The sequence below is a fragment of the Centrocercus urophasianus genome, unplaced genomic scaffold (assembly GCF_019232065.1).
Source record: "Centrocercus urophasianus isolate 14NV4802_14NV808 unplaced genomic scaffold, USGS_Curo_1.0 seq_15, whole genome shotgun sequence".
NCBI lineage: Eukaryota > Metazoa > Chordata > Aves > Galliformes > Phasianidae > Centrocercus > Centrocercus urophasianus.
Window position 1 is genome coordinate 44,236,039 of NW_024884697.1, and position 13,597 is coordinate 44,249,635.

Here is a 13,597-nt window from a genome sequence, read left to right on the forward strand (position 1 = left end):
GATCATCAGTACTGAAATGAATTTGAACTAATAAGCAGAAAAGATTTTTCTTTCTTCTTTGTCTTCTCCCTCTTTTTTTTTTCAAATGCAGTTAATCACAGTGTATTTTGCATAAAGGCAATTATGTGGAAATACCTAAATGTTTGCATCTCATTTGTTGGAGTGTTTTTGTACCAGTAATTATAAACTATTGACAACAGTTGAGCAAAATGTGTTGTGCTCTTACAATGTTGTTAAAACCTTTTCTTTGTCAAATCTAAGTGTTCTGAATCACTGGCAGTCCTAAAAACCTCAAAGCTGTATTCTACTTCGTGGTATTACTGGGGAATATCAAACTCTTCTCTATAAACTATTTTTTCAAATCAAACACAGTAGATTATGTTTTATGGTGAAAAGAATAATAATAGAAGTCTGAATTTTTATCTGTTTTAATGTCTTTGTAGCTTTGGCTTCTATTCTATTCTTTCCGATTTTTTTGTAAGTTGAAAGTCCAACAATAGGAAAACAAAATGGGCATCAGGTACAGATATATGAAAAACTGTTTCAGATTTGCCTTTTTTCCTCAATTCTCACAAAATATCAAATACAGCTATATATCACTATAATAAAGCTTTATGAAAATTCTGTAGGTCCAGTCAAAGTAACTCCTATCCACACATCAGTGGTGTTGAAATGCGAGGTTGCATTGTGCACATCAAAGGGACTGTGTGAATGTTATTGATACACCATTCCTCATTGCTCTATACTATTTATGTTTTCATCATTAGTCTAGAAAGCCTTAATAATTAGCTCTCTAATTTCCTGGAAAGAATGTATTAATTTATTGGACTAGCTGAAGCAAAAAGTAGCTGATCTGGCATTGTAGGTTAATAGTATAGAACAAAACATACTCATAATCAGTTGAGAAAAGGATTTGTTCATTCCAGTTTATAATAAAAAGTCCCTTGCCAAAGTGACTTAGAAAATAATGCATTCAGACTGAGTAGAATTACCGCCTAGCAGATTCTATTTATCTGTAGCTTAAAAAGCAGCTGCGTTTTTGTAAAAAGCAATGAATGTGGCAGTCCTACTTAAAGGTAGAAGAAAAAGAACACCCCTTGTTTTGTAATAAGGGGATTTTCAATTTAAAAGAGAGAGCAAGCCTGTTGTGTGAAGTATGGTTATTACATTCGCTGTATTCTATCTCACCCACCAGGAGGCTAATAACGAAGGAGTCAGTGAAGGAGACCAATGCCACGAGGGTTATCTCGCAGCCCCAGATGCTGGATAAGTTGGAAGAGGCAGAATCGCTTTTGGATGACATTCAGGAAGGCCTTGAATGATTATTTGGGGAAGAAAAGACTATTCTTTCCAAGGTAAACAGTCCACTGCATCTGTCTGTTGGTGCTGGTGGTGTAAAAAATGTTTGTATAAGTACCTATAAAATTCTTTTTTGAAAATGTTTCTGTTGTTTTTTTTCAGGTTTTTTTTTAATTTTTTTTTCCCAGTGCAGCAATGATCTTTCAAGAACCCTTCCTGAGACAAAGAATCCACTTCACATCCAGCCACACCTAAAGAAATGCTTTGAAGGAATTGCCAAGCTCACTTTTAATCATGAGAAAGAAATTACCCACATGGAGTCAGCAGAAAATGAAAAAGTAGAGCTCGTGCTGTGAATAATTCCAGCAAGTGCCAAGGGGCTAGTTGAGCAATGGCTTCATGAGGTGAATATCTTTAGCTCTTACTTAGGGTTTACTTACTGTATAATCATTTTCTCTTTTAGGAGCAATGAATATCATAAGCATATTTCCTACCTAAACAGCTCTTTGAATATTTGTCAAGATGTTGACAGATTTCAGCCTTATTGTTGTTATTTATTGCAGCTAATATAGCAAATGCAAGTGTGCAAAAATTAATTTTAATAAAAAGCTCTCCAAGTCAGGCTGTCAGCAGGATCTGTGTCTGAAACTGTGTTTGTGAATATATGTCTGAGTCTACATGTATGTGTTTTTGTGCTTTCATTGTGTAATGTCTATAATAGAGGAGGAAAACATTTTAAAATCAGAGAAATATAAGATTTCAAATGCATCCCATCCTGTTCAGATATGTTCTGTTATATTGGAGGGATTCTATTTCCAGTGTCTTTTAGCAAAAGGGAAGAGAAATTACGTCACTGATAACATTCTAACCTTTCCTCTTGGAGCCTCTCATCCAAATTCATGCTGAAAACATGAAATTAGTTTGGTGACATTTTGTTGTTGTTACTGTTGTTTATTTCATTTAAACTTCCTTTGTCAAAGATCAAACGGGCCCTTTTGTTGTTCTTTGTTTCTGGGTGAAAAGCCTTTCCCCTACACCTCCCTTTTTTCTGGGGCAGGACTAGCCCTAGGTAGGCAGGAGTTAACAGGTAGTGAGATGGGGCAGTTGGAGGAGCACTGTTCCATCCACAGCTGATTTGCTGGACTCCCTGGGTGCCAAGGAACAGTGAAGCCTGGTGCAGGTAGTGGATTGGAGGAGTTTTTTTTCATTATATATTGCTTTTCTACTGTCTGGTTGAACAAATTTGAGCCCCTTGAGCAGTCTTGTGAGGCCTTGTTTCCCACTACACTGAGTTGTGTGGCAGCAATGTGCCAGATTGTGGCTGAGCCACTTCTTACAATGACTTCATGGCATTTGGGATGTTCCATCAGCAGCAGCCTGTGGAGTAAGGGAGGAAAACATGACAGGATTTAGACAAATAAAAACCCTTCCACCCTGTTCTCTGTCATGTGTCTAGCTTGATGTTTGGACAAATTTTCAGCACAAAGTTATCTTCCTGTGGAAAAGTTTTTATAAAAAGCTGCAGTGGGCAAATGGCAATTCTGAGGTCCCCAGGAAAAGCCTAATTCTCAGTTACACTAAGCCTGCAATATACTTTTCAGTTTTTGATTTTTCCCACAAATGGTAGAGATTTGGGGAAGTGAGCAGCTGTGTTTATTTTAACACATCTCATTTAACCTTCACCTAAAAACAAATTGGAAGGTTTGGGAGTGCATTAATCTGGACCCAATTAGTGTCTCTTTCTCTCTCAAAAGTGCAACCTGAAATTAATGAATATAAACTAGAGTTTCATATGCAGTCTTTAAATCATTTGCATGTTTTATGCATGATTATTGAATTTATTTATGCACTTCCTTTCATTTAATGATTTCTTGCTCTTTTCTGTGCTATCAACATCATATTATGCAAGAAATAGGATTTGGTAGGCAAGAAAGAGTAGCAGTATATAAATCAAACCTGAGTTAATTTTTAGTTCTAGTGTCAACAGTATATCACTATTCATTTTGGTATCATGCAAGGGGGTGCATGGCTGGAAAAATACAAAATATTTTTGGTGAAGGCTTTTAGCTTATTTTATTTCTGATGCAGCTTAGTTTGCTTGCAAGTGTGCAAGCAAAATTATTTTCAAATGGCAGTTAAATTATTGTATTGACTTTTCAATGACCCTGGAGACTTGTGTTTCAACTTGGCCAATTAGTAGTAATAAGAAGATGAACAGTAATTACATTAATAAATAACTGTTTTCAGACCAGGATCTCAGTATCATAGTCTGGCTAAGAAAATAAGGGCATATTATAATTTGTCTCATTTTGTCTTTGATCGGGAGAAATAGGGACTTTGGAACTATAGTAAATCGCTCATAGCCCAGAATGTAGCAGTCCTAGGGACTAGTGAGCCATATCAGCTAGCAGCTCTGTGGTAGTAGCTGTTTCAGTGCCATAAGTAGGGAATTCTGCCTTTGTTTCTCTACTTTAGCTCAGATGTCTTAAAGATTTCTTAGTGATTGTCTCTGCATCTTTTATAATGCATGCCAGGAAGCCACCATGGCAAATAATTTTAATAAGATGCTGGTAGTAGTGCTTTCAAAGCCTTAGCCTATACCAGATTCTATTTTGTCTCGTCTTTCCTTATGTGTTGAAAGATGTATGTGGAAGTGACATTCTTCTGTGGTGTCTTGTCTTTTATCAGTGGATTAAATGGTTGTGTGTTGTGATTGTTTCTTGATTCTCATAGGTAGGAATGTGTTTAAAGGCTAAAGCTCTGTTAATTTGTGATGTAACCATTTCAGTGTGTTTCTTGTCATTGAAATGAAGTTTCAAATGTTCAGTAATATAGCATGAAATTATTGGTTAGTTTTGGAGTGGTGGTGAAATCATGTGAAGAAAATAAGTATTGCATCTGATCAAGATAAATTCACTCTAGTGTTTTATGGCTTTTTATTCCTATGTGATAGTAATAAAGTCTCATGTAGGGATGGAAGCCATGAAATACATTGTGAAAAATCATCAACTCAGATGGGGCCATCAGGATAGCATGCTGTAGTTGTAGAGTTATTGAGAATGATTGGAAGATGATTTAGTATGCTACCATGTTGACTACCATGTTATTCATTTTGTTTCTTCATCCCTTACTCATGTAGTTTGATGAGAGGAAATCAGTTTCTAGTGAGCTGATCCATCTTCACATCAGTGTTTGGTGTTTATACTGTTCATACATCTTTCATTTTCTGCTAAAGATAACACTGTATATGAAACGCTAAGCTAAGAATTTAATGTATATAATTAACAAATGCCAAAATGAATATCAAGAAAATCCAACGAATTCGTAAATGCTTGAAAATTGAAGACAGAGCAAAGCAAGATCTACCTTATTAGCTAGTGATACAGGTTCTTTATTTCCATGTTCAAGAGCAAATTTGAGAGATGTTCTGGGGATTGACAAAGAATTCTCTTTTCCCACTTGTCTTTGTGAAAATGCATGATCTTTTCTCATTCTGTAACTGAGATAAAGGCTGATAGCGCTGAGAACAGAAAACAATCCCTGACAATTTCTTTGTATTGCTGCCATTCCACATAGTGCCTTACCACCCTGCTTGGCTCTTGGGTACCAGTTTCCTTTGGGAATATTTTTGAGTAGGCTGTTTGTTCTGCTACAATTCTTTACAATTTTTATTCTGTATTTTTTCTCTGAAAAATATACTAATAAAACTATTGATTTTTTGTACTTTGACTCCTTCATTATTTCTCTCCTATGTGGGTTTGTGTTTTTTTTTTTGTTTGTTTTTTGTTTTTTTCTTTTTTGTCTGCTATGCTAGTAAGTAATTTCTCATTGTAGTTACTCAGGGCCTCATTTGGTGAAAAGTTTAAAAAATAATTGAGAAGGAAGTATATTCCCCTCCCCCCTCACCCCCAAATTTAGATATCTAGATTAAATCAAATAGCACTCAGAAAAGTTCGTGCTTGACAAATTCAGTCACAGTATGGTAATTATTTCAGTCTTTGGCTTACACACATTATGTCATGTGAAGTAAAATGTGTAAAAATTTGTAAAACAGGTTACTTGCAGACTTCTCTTAGCAAGCAAAGTATTGGTCTTTTATGCTTTAACAGAATTGCTTCCAAGAGTATCCATGATGTACTGCCAAGAGAATAAACCAGTCTTGTGTTTCAACTTTGTATTTGGTTAAGATAAAAACTGTCTTCATCATTTGCCCCCACATGTTTTCAATGTTTACTATGGGGGTGATTACTCACCAGAAACCTGGGACAAAGCTCTTTAGACAGTTTCAGATGTGCTTCTGTATTCTTTTTCTCAATTTCACCCAGTTTAATGTAGATTGCAGTTAAACTCTCTTTTTGTCACTCTAACAACAAACAATTCCTTGTTACTGCAGATAATACAATGAAAAATGCAGTCCCACTTGCAAAGTATGTTTTCATACTTTTTCAGTACTGTATTGTACTTCCAGGTTTCTGTCTTCCAAGTTGAAATACTTTAAAATGAAGAACCAAATAAATGGTTGAAGGTGAGATTATAAAGGAAAGCTGAGCTCTTTTTCTACATGTCAGCACCCATTCGGAAGGACTGAACTGACTAAAAATTAAGTCCTCAGTTTCATCAGTGCCAGTGATTCTTTTTGGTTGTTTCCTTTGCAGTGCTGTTGTTTCTGTGAAATTACACAAGTTCCATGGGAATGTGGTAAATAATGTATTAATTGTTAACTGCTGATGAGAATCCAGCTCATTTTCCCATAGTAGATTTAGCTCTGCAGCAGCGAGAGGAAGGTAATAAGTATTACGTATTCTATCAGAAACTACACAGAAAATGTAATGTACGTATTTTTGAATATATTGATGCTGTTTATAAACCCTCAGATAATTTGGTGTAAATAGGTTGAACATCTTGCTTTCTTAGCATAGCATAAACCTGACTGACTGACTTTCAATAAGAATAAGGATTTAAAAGGGCAACACAGAGCTGGGCTTCAAAAGACAGATTTTATGACTGGGGCTACCGTCATACCTGAACTTTTTGTAGGAAACATGTAATAGTTCACTACTGTGAACTGTTTGGAAAAAAACATACGTGGGTTCAAAGATCCAAAAGAGGTTTGCACAGTAAAGAAAAAGTGATTTATTTCCCCTCACCTCTGTTAATTATACAGTGTTTACCTGACCTTTTGGTCACTGAAAAGGACTTACTCTGTCTATGCTGAGGTAATGTAAGACTTGCTTCTGTGTTGTGCTGATATAACTACTTCCTGTGTGTTGGGAGCAAGCCTTCCTTGGAGCATGAACAAGACCTGTTTATGTCTGCCATAGCAAGGGCAGTCAGCATACCTGTAGTTTTTATCCCGTTTGCTTAATGAAACTAGGCTGAAATTTTAAGCATGCTTTTTTTTGAAACTGCTCTGATTTTCCAAATTAATCACAAAGTGGTGGAGTAAAATGTGTAGAAAGAAATGCCAGGAAAGTTGGACAGAAATGTCCTCTGAATTAATCATTAAGGTTAAGATATCCCTGTAAACTAGGCACCTACATGCACTATTTCACTTTGGTAACTTGTTTTGGTCTGTCTACAGAAGCAGCTCCACTGACTTCAGTTTATAACCGAATGCCAAAGGATTTTTAGCCATAAATTATTAAGCCATAATATATACTACTGTAGTAACATCTTAAATATGTTTTTGTGTTTCTAATGTGTTTTTCTTGCGCTCGTGAGGATGAGAGAGTAGGTTTGGGCTTTCTTTTGTAGCAGTTCACCGAGATAGCGTTGATCCCTCTTTAATGTCTTCTTTCCATAGGATTTTATTATTGCTACCCTAATTGTTCTTTCATCTCCTCCAAGGTGGAGCTGATCTATTTCTGTTGTTTTTGTGTTTTTTTTCCTGAGCAAGGGATATGCTTTCTTACAGATCGTGTGACATGATATCAGAAATCCCTCTTTGAATTGTGCACTATTGTTATAAGAGCTTGGCAATCAAGCCTTACGTGACATCTTGCCTTGATGACTGAGTGTTTTTCTTGTCAGTGTCAATTTTTGTAAGAAGAGAGTGTGTGTGTGTGTATGTTTAAAATGCAGTCACTTGTCAGAAAAAAGCAAGATCTTGTCACAAAGATGAAATGTTAAAGTTACTACTTGGTTTTATGTTTTGCAAATGCCTGTATTTTGTACCTTTATTTATTAACAGCTTGAGTCAAGAGCAAGGCAACGTGCTTCTTATGCCTGGCACTATTCTAAATAATCTTAAGTAGCATACCAGCTTTCAGGAGAGGCAACCTCTTGGCAGTTGTGGCAAGATGGATTTTTTAAGTCTTTTCAGGACAATGCAAACAGCTTGAATGTCACCTGTGAAAGTGTGTAAACCTCTGAAAACAAGTATAATGTGTTTTCCAAAGCAAGAAAATAAGATGAAGGGTAGTTTTATTCTGTCAGAGCCAGAATGTTTTAAATCAGCCTTCAAAGGTAGCATTGTGGAGAATGAATAACAGCAATTAAATCCTGATGTATGAAATGCTTTGTTAACTGTTGGGAAGGCTGTGCCACTGGGGAAAGAAGAGAGGTTGGCAATAGCTGTCCAAAAATAGAATGAGAGATGTTATTTCTGGACACTGGTGCTTACCTGTTCTCCTAGCATTATCATTGCCTTGCTGGTGGAAGCATCAGTTGACTTCATCCACAACACTATGCTGGACTGTGAAAAAAGAAGCTTAGCATTATGTGACAAGAAGCTGCTATTTCAGTTGACTAATCAGGGGTAGAAGGATCTATGTACATAGAGATTAGTAAGTTTTTCTGACCAAATAATTCAGCATCATTTTATTTCCTAGGGTAAGCTTGAAAGTTGTCAACGTGGTTGATTTCTTGATTTCTCAAGAAATATTTTACACAGTGTATTACTTTCAATCCTTTACAAACTATCACCCATAACTTGATCATCTGGCAAATGTTATATGAGTTTTGATATTTCTGTTTCCCTTTATAACATGGGTGGCAATTGTTTCTGGTTTGCTACTCCTTAGCAGACATTTCTAAAATAAAAATAGCTTTTTTTTTTTCCCCCCATGAAAAATACACCTATGTCCAGAAACAAGCCCATTTTTTTATCCACATAAACTTGCCTCTTATTGTGTTGTTACCCATTATGAATAGTTCTGAGTAGAGTTCAGGCTCTATATTACTACTTACTTGCTTGAATAATTGAACTTTTCAAGAGGATTTTTTTTCAGGTTTGAGATGAAAATGCTTTGGTTGGACCTAAATTTTTAGTTGATTTGATCAACCTGAAGTAGCATTTTGAAGGAGTTAGCTAGGTTACTTTTAGAACTCTACCAAGTAGGAAAACGAGAAGAATCATTACAGAAAGCAGTAGTTCTCTCTTAAAAATATTTTGGACAAAAAGCATTTTTATTTTTCTTATTTCATGTATGGCTCCTAGTCTTTATGCTGATTTTTCCTGTCCCCACAAGGAAATGCAATGAGGAGGACATTTCCTTGTTTTTTCAACCCTGGAAGCACTTACGCTCCAGAAAGACATTGGAAAGGGAATGCAAGGAGATGCCTCAGTCCGATAAAATCTGAAGACCAGCTGCAGTCAATCGTTACCAACTTGGTGCTTACTCTTGAGCCAAAGTTCTTGAATTTTTGAAGAAGCTGAATGCACTCTGAGGAGTTCTCAACTTATTTCAATTCATTTCTGCAGGATGCTTCTTCTATCTTCATGCTAGTCTTTGTCCAGTCTTTGTCCTGGGAAATGCGAGGCAGGGGGACAGATAGAGGTTGATAAGCAGCGGAGATAGAGAACCGAAGAAAGGATCAGTGAGTTAGTGAAAGCTGCATGACTCTGGATTCTTTCCAGCCCTCCTCTGCACAGATGCTTTTGTAAAACTCACTGTGGCTTCTGAAAGGAAGGTCGCTATTCATCCGGCCACTGAAGGAGATCATGCTAATAGGCTGCAGGATCACAAAGACACTCACCCCCTGCTGTCATGAATGCAAGTCAGGCTTTGTTTGTTACACTGAATGCTTATTTAAAAAATAAAAATAAATAAAAAATAATTTAAAAAAAACCACAAAATCTGTAGTGCAGATATATATTTAATGGAGTTTGTGATTCTTTCCTCTAAGCATTTCAATTTTTAAAAAATATGGAGGAAAAACAGATATTGTCCATACTGTTACTGGTAAATAGAAATGCATCTCTTTAAAATAAGATAACACTCAGAAAAAAAAAAAAAAATCCTGGAAATCTGTACGCAGAATCAAACCTACAATAGCCTAATTTAAAATTAAGGCTTATTCAACTTCTGCCATTTTTATGTAATAGTAGTGAATTATTTTGGCTGACAATAGAAGTATTCTCAAATTTTCCAAAGCAATACAATGCATCTAAATGCTCATCAAAACTTTTTTTTTTTTTTTTTTAAATAACATGTTGATGTTTAACTTTACGTTGACAAATTGGATCTGTGACTTCATTAGGTCTGCTAAAAGCAAAATTCTGCACTTTTAAACAGCTCTGTCAAATTTGTCCTCTGAGAAGGATAGAAAAACACAGTCTACAACATAAAAAAATGTTCAGCGTAGCCTGTTTCACATTTTCAGATCTTAACTGGTGATAATCTAGAATTCTTAAGAGCATTAAACTCAGTCCTGAAACAAATAATCAAGTTTGAAAAGCAAACATTATAAAGGATTGCTATTTGAAATCTGAAATTTGAAAATTTGGTATCAGAAGCATATAATAAAACTTCTATGTAAATCAACAGATAGTGCCTTCCTTTTCTTACTCACGAAGGTTATCTCATGAAGACCCATTTTAAGAAATCGATTTCTTAGTGTGTTGAGATAATAGGAACTTTTTGAAGGATATAGTGTGATAAAAATTAGATTAAAGCACTGTTTGAAGTGACAAATGTAAACATCTCCTGAGGTACTGCAAGCTGTATTCATATAAGATCACAGCTGCAAATAATTTGAAAACTAAACTGTATTTTTACATCAACGTGGTTAGACAAAAATTACTTATTAAGTAATTGCTATTGTGACATAAGCTTTATGCAGTAGCTGAATTACTTGGCACAGTTAAAACCTCTAACTACCTTGGGAATTTACCACATTCTTTAATTTTCTGATTGATTAAATGGATTATTTGACATTTTGGCAGAGCTTTGAAATCACAGCATAACAAAGACTCCTTTCATTGCTCATTATTTGCTCTCTTCAGGCTTAGTACAGATTCTCTGAAATGAAAGGTTTAAGGTGCTTCTTTCCAGGGTAATTTTTGTTCCAGTTCACATTTTTACTAGCAGTGTCACATTTCCAACTCAAATTCCCCTACTGAGTAAATGCAGTTCCTTATAATGACAGCGTAACCTATGGATATATGTAATCTGGAAAACACTTTTATATAGCTCACAGTGCAACTGATGCAATCAGCACGGCCAGTTTGCTATCACAGGCTCTTAACCCACACAGCCCTGGTATTTTCTAGGCCATAGAGTGTGGGGCACTGCTCTAAATGGTGAGTGTCTTTGTTCAGTGTGTGACAGCATTCGCTTTTCTGCTGTCCCAGGGGGAAGTAGACAACATAATGCACCCATTTTGGGGCACGGCTTAGAGACAGCCAGTTAGTTGAGAGGTGTTTATCAGCTCAATACCAGTGAATAAATACATTACCCAACTGTGTGTCATTACTGAGCAAAAGCTGGATGAAATACTCCTACTTTGGAGGAAATGGCATAGTCCTCTTGACAAAAACAGTCCATGAGGTTACGTGGAGTGGTGGTGACTGTTCTGCTCCATACTGCTTCTGAAACACAAATTTGGTGAAGCTAGGTAGCAAGTACATACAAGGGCTGCTACAAAAGTAATGCTTCCTATTTTACGTGGAAGTACTTCCGAACCACAGTTTTAGAGGTGGATGTTGGTGCTACAGCAGTAGAGGTTGAACATTCCTGCCAACGTTCCATTACACTGTGTTGTCGTGTGGCAGATGGCAGCAGAGGAGCAGTCTGATAGAATGGCATCTGACACGGAAGTGTCAGATAAATTTCTTTTCATTTACAAAAGAATGTATTCTTTTGTAAATTCATTTACAAAAGAATGTAACTGAATTCATCCATGAGGAATTGCACCTATTGGGATTCATCAACACTTGCTGAACATTAATGGATACCAGACAGTGGGTGTGAGGACAGTGAGGCAATGGGTGCTGCATTTCACCAGTGGTCAGAGTAAGAGTGGGTCACTTCCACAGGTGCAGATTTTTACAAGCAAAGCACAAAAGCTCTTGCTCATCGGTGGTGAAAAGGCAGACCTAATTGTTGTGACTGTGTTGGAAAACAGTGTTTTGTAGCTGAGAATTTTCTGTATCAAGTGATGTTACTGCGCTCTTTGTATCTCTTGTATTTTCCAAGGAAATAAATAGAAGGCATTACTTCTGGAGAAACATAGATGAAGTGAGACCATTGTATTGTATTCACCCTTTTTAATGACAGAAATTATTGGCAGTGCTGAATAGGAGAGTTCTGTATTTTTTCTAATAGTGCAAATGCAATTGAGATGAATTGCCGTGGCATTTGCCCCTAGAGGGGACAGTGTGTCCTCTCTCACAGCTGTGAACAGCAGTTTGGGCTGCAAAAGCATGAGAACATGGCTCCAATAATCCTGTCTAGATTTCTATTCTGAAACCATGGCAAGATTTCTATTCTGAAAAAAAATCCCTTCAATTCTTCTGCATAACTGATGGAGCACAGCTCTCCGGGAGAAAGTAAAATATTTGCTCAGGCTTCTTTGAGCACTGGATGGGGTCCCTGAGACATGGTGGGTTCACAAAAAGCTGGGGCTATTCAAACTATTTTCTATTCTTAAAATACAAGTTTCTGTGCAAACCACCACTTACTATGTTCCGCTTAATCTCTTGTGCTTTTCAAAACAGATATATACTTTTGAGTGGGGAAAATCGGATGTCCAAACCTTGCAAAGGTGAAGCTGTGATTCCTTCCATTTTTCCATTCCAAAGGAAGAGAGAAGGCTGGGGGGGTCCTATTCAGCTTTTAAGCACTTAGGGATGTATTTCTAAGGAATAAAATTCTACTCACATCTAAAAATCCCAGTTTATTTCCACATATAAGAACTGGTTCAAGAGTGATGCTCTCATTTTCCTTTCCTGAGAGAGGAGCAAGATCACAGTTAATAGCAAACTTTTTCTGACGCTATAGTTTGACTGGAAGTTATATGGTAATAAAATATTTCCCGAGTTTTGCAATTTTTCTACCTGAGGTAAAGCCAATGGTTCTGATAGTTCTCTGTTATGAAGTGGTTAGAGCTCTAAGATGGCAGAAATCTAAGTCTATATGAGTCTATATGTAGTCATAACTTTACTCATCTGAAGTTTTGATTCTTGAAGTCAAGATTGTGCAATGCTTTCAGAGAATCACAGAATCATTAATTTTTGAAAATACCTCTAAGATCATCTAGTCATCATATAACAATATATTGCTTTCAATTGTTGGTGCCTTGTTCAGGCTCAAATTTTATACACCTGGAATGTTCTCCGTGCTGATTTTAAAACAAACAGAAAAACTCAAACCAAAACCCCAGAACCACAATCCTTTTAGTGAAAAAAATATTTCAATATCATGCTGGTAGTTTGGCGTAAGCATCCATATGATTCTAATGATGTAACCCGCTGTTTAGAAAACTTAGGGAACAGCATATGCAAAACAGAAGAAAGGAAAGGTGCCCAATTCTGCCTTTACACAATGTAAAACCCAAAAGATGTCAAAAGGAGATACATTCTTTTAAATATGTAGTCCAATTTTTCAGTAATACATTAATTTTATATCCCACTCTACGTAATAAACCCACTGGCAACTGCACTCAGATCATAGCTTTTCTCCACTCCTCCACCTATAGAGGAACACCATCAGACAGCAAGATTTAGAAATTCCCACTTTGGACATCCCACCTCAATTATCTGGTGTGAGAGAAATAAGTTCAAGATCTTTACGCAAAGTCTTGAGCATCCTAGTAACTCATCAGCTAGATATGAAAATGCGACCACCAATACTGTCTTTGGGATGTGCAGAAGGCAACAGCTTGTTCATGAAGTTTAGGAATAAGTAGGCTCTCAGGACCCAAAAGGTAAAGTGCCTAATTCCTAGTGAGCACAAAGGAACAGAGATTTGTGGAAAACAGTGTGTTTGTGCAACTCGTAAATAACATGGAATCCTATTGATTAAATATAGCCTATCTTTCAGTGCACTCTTAACTATCAAAGTTTTAGATATGTGCT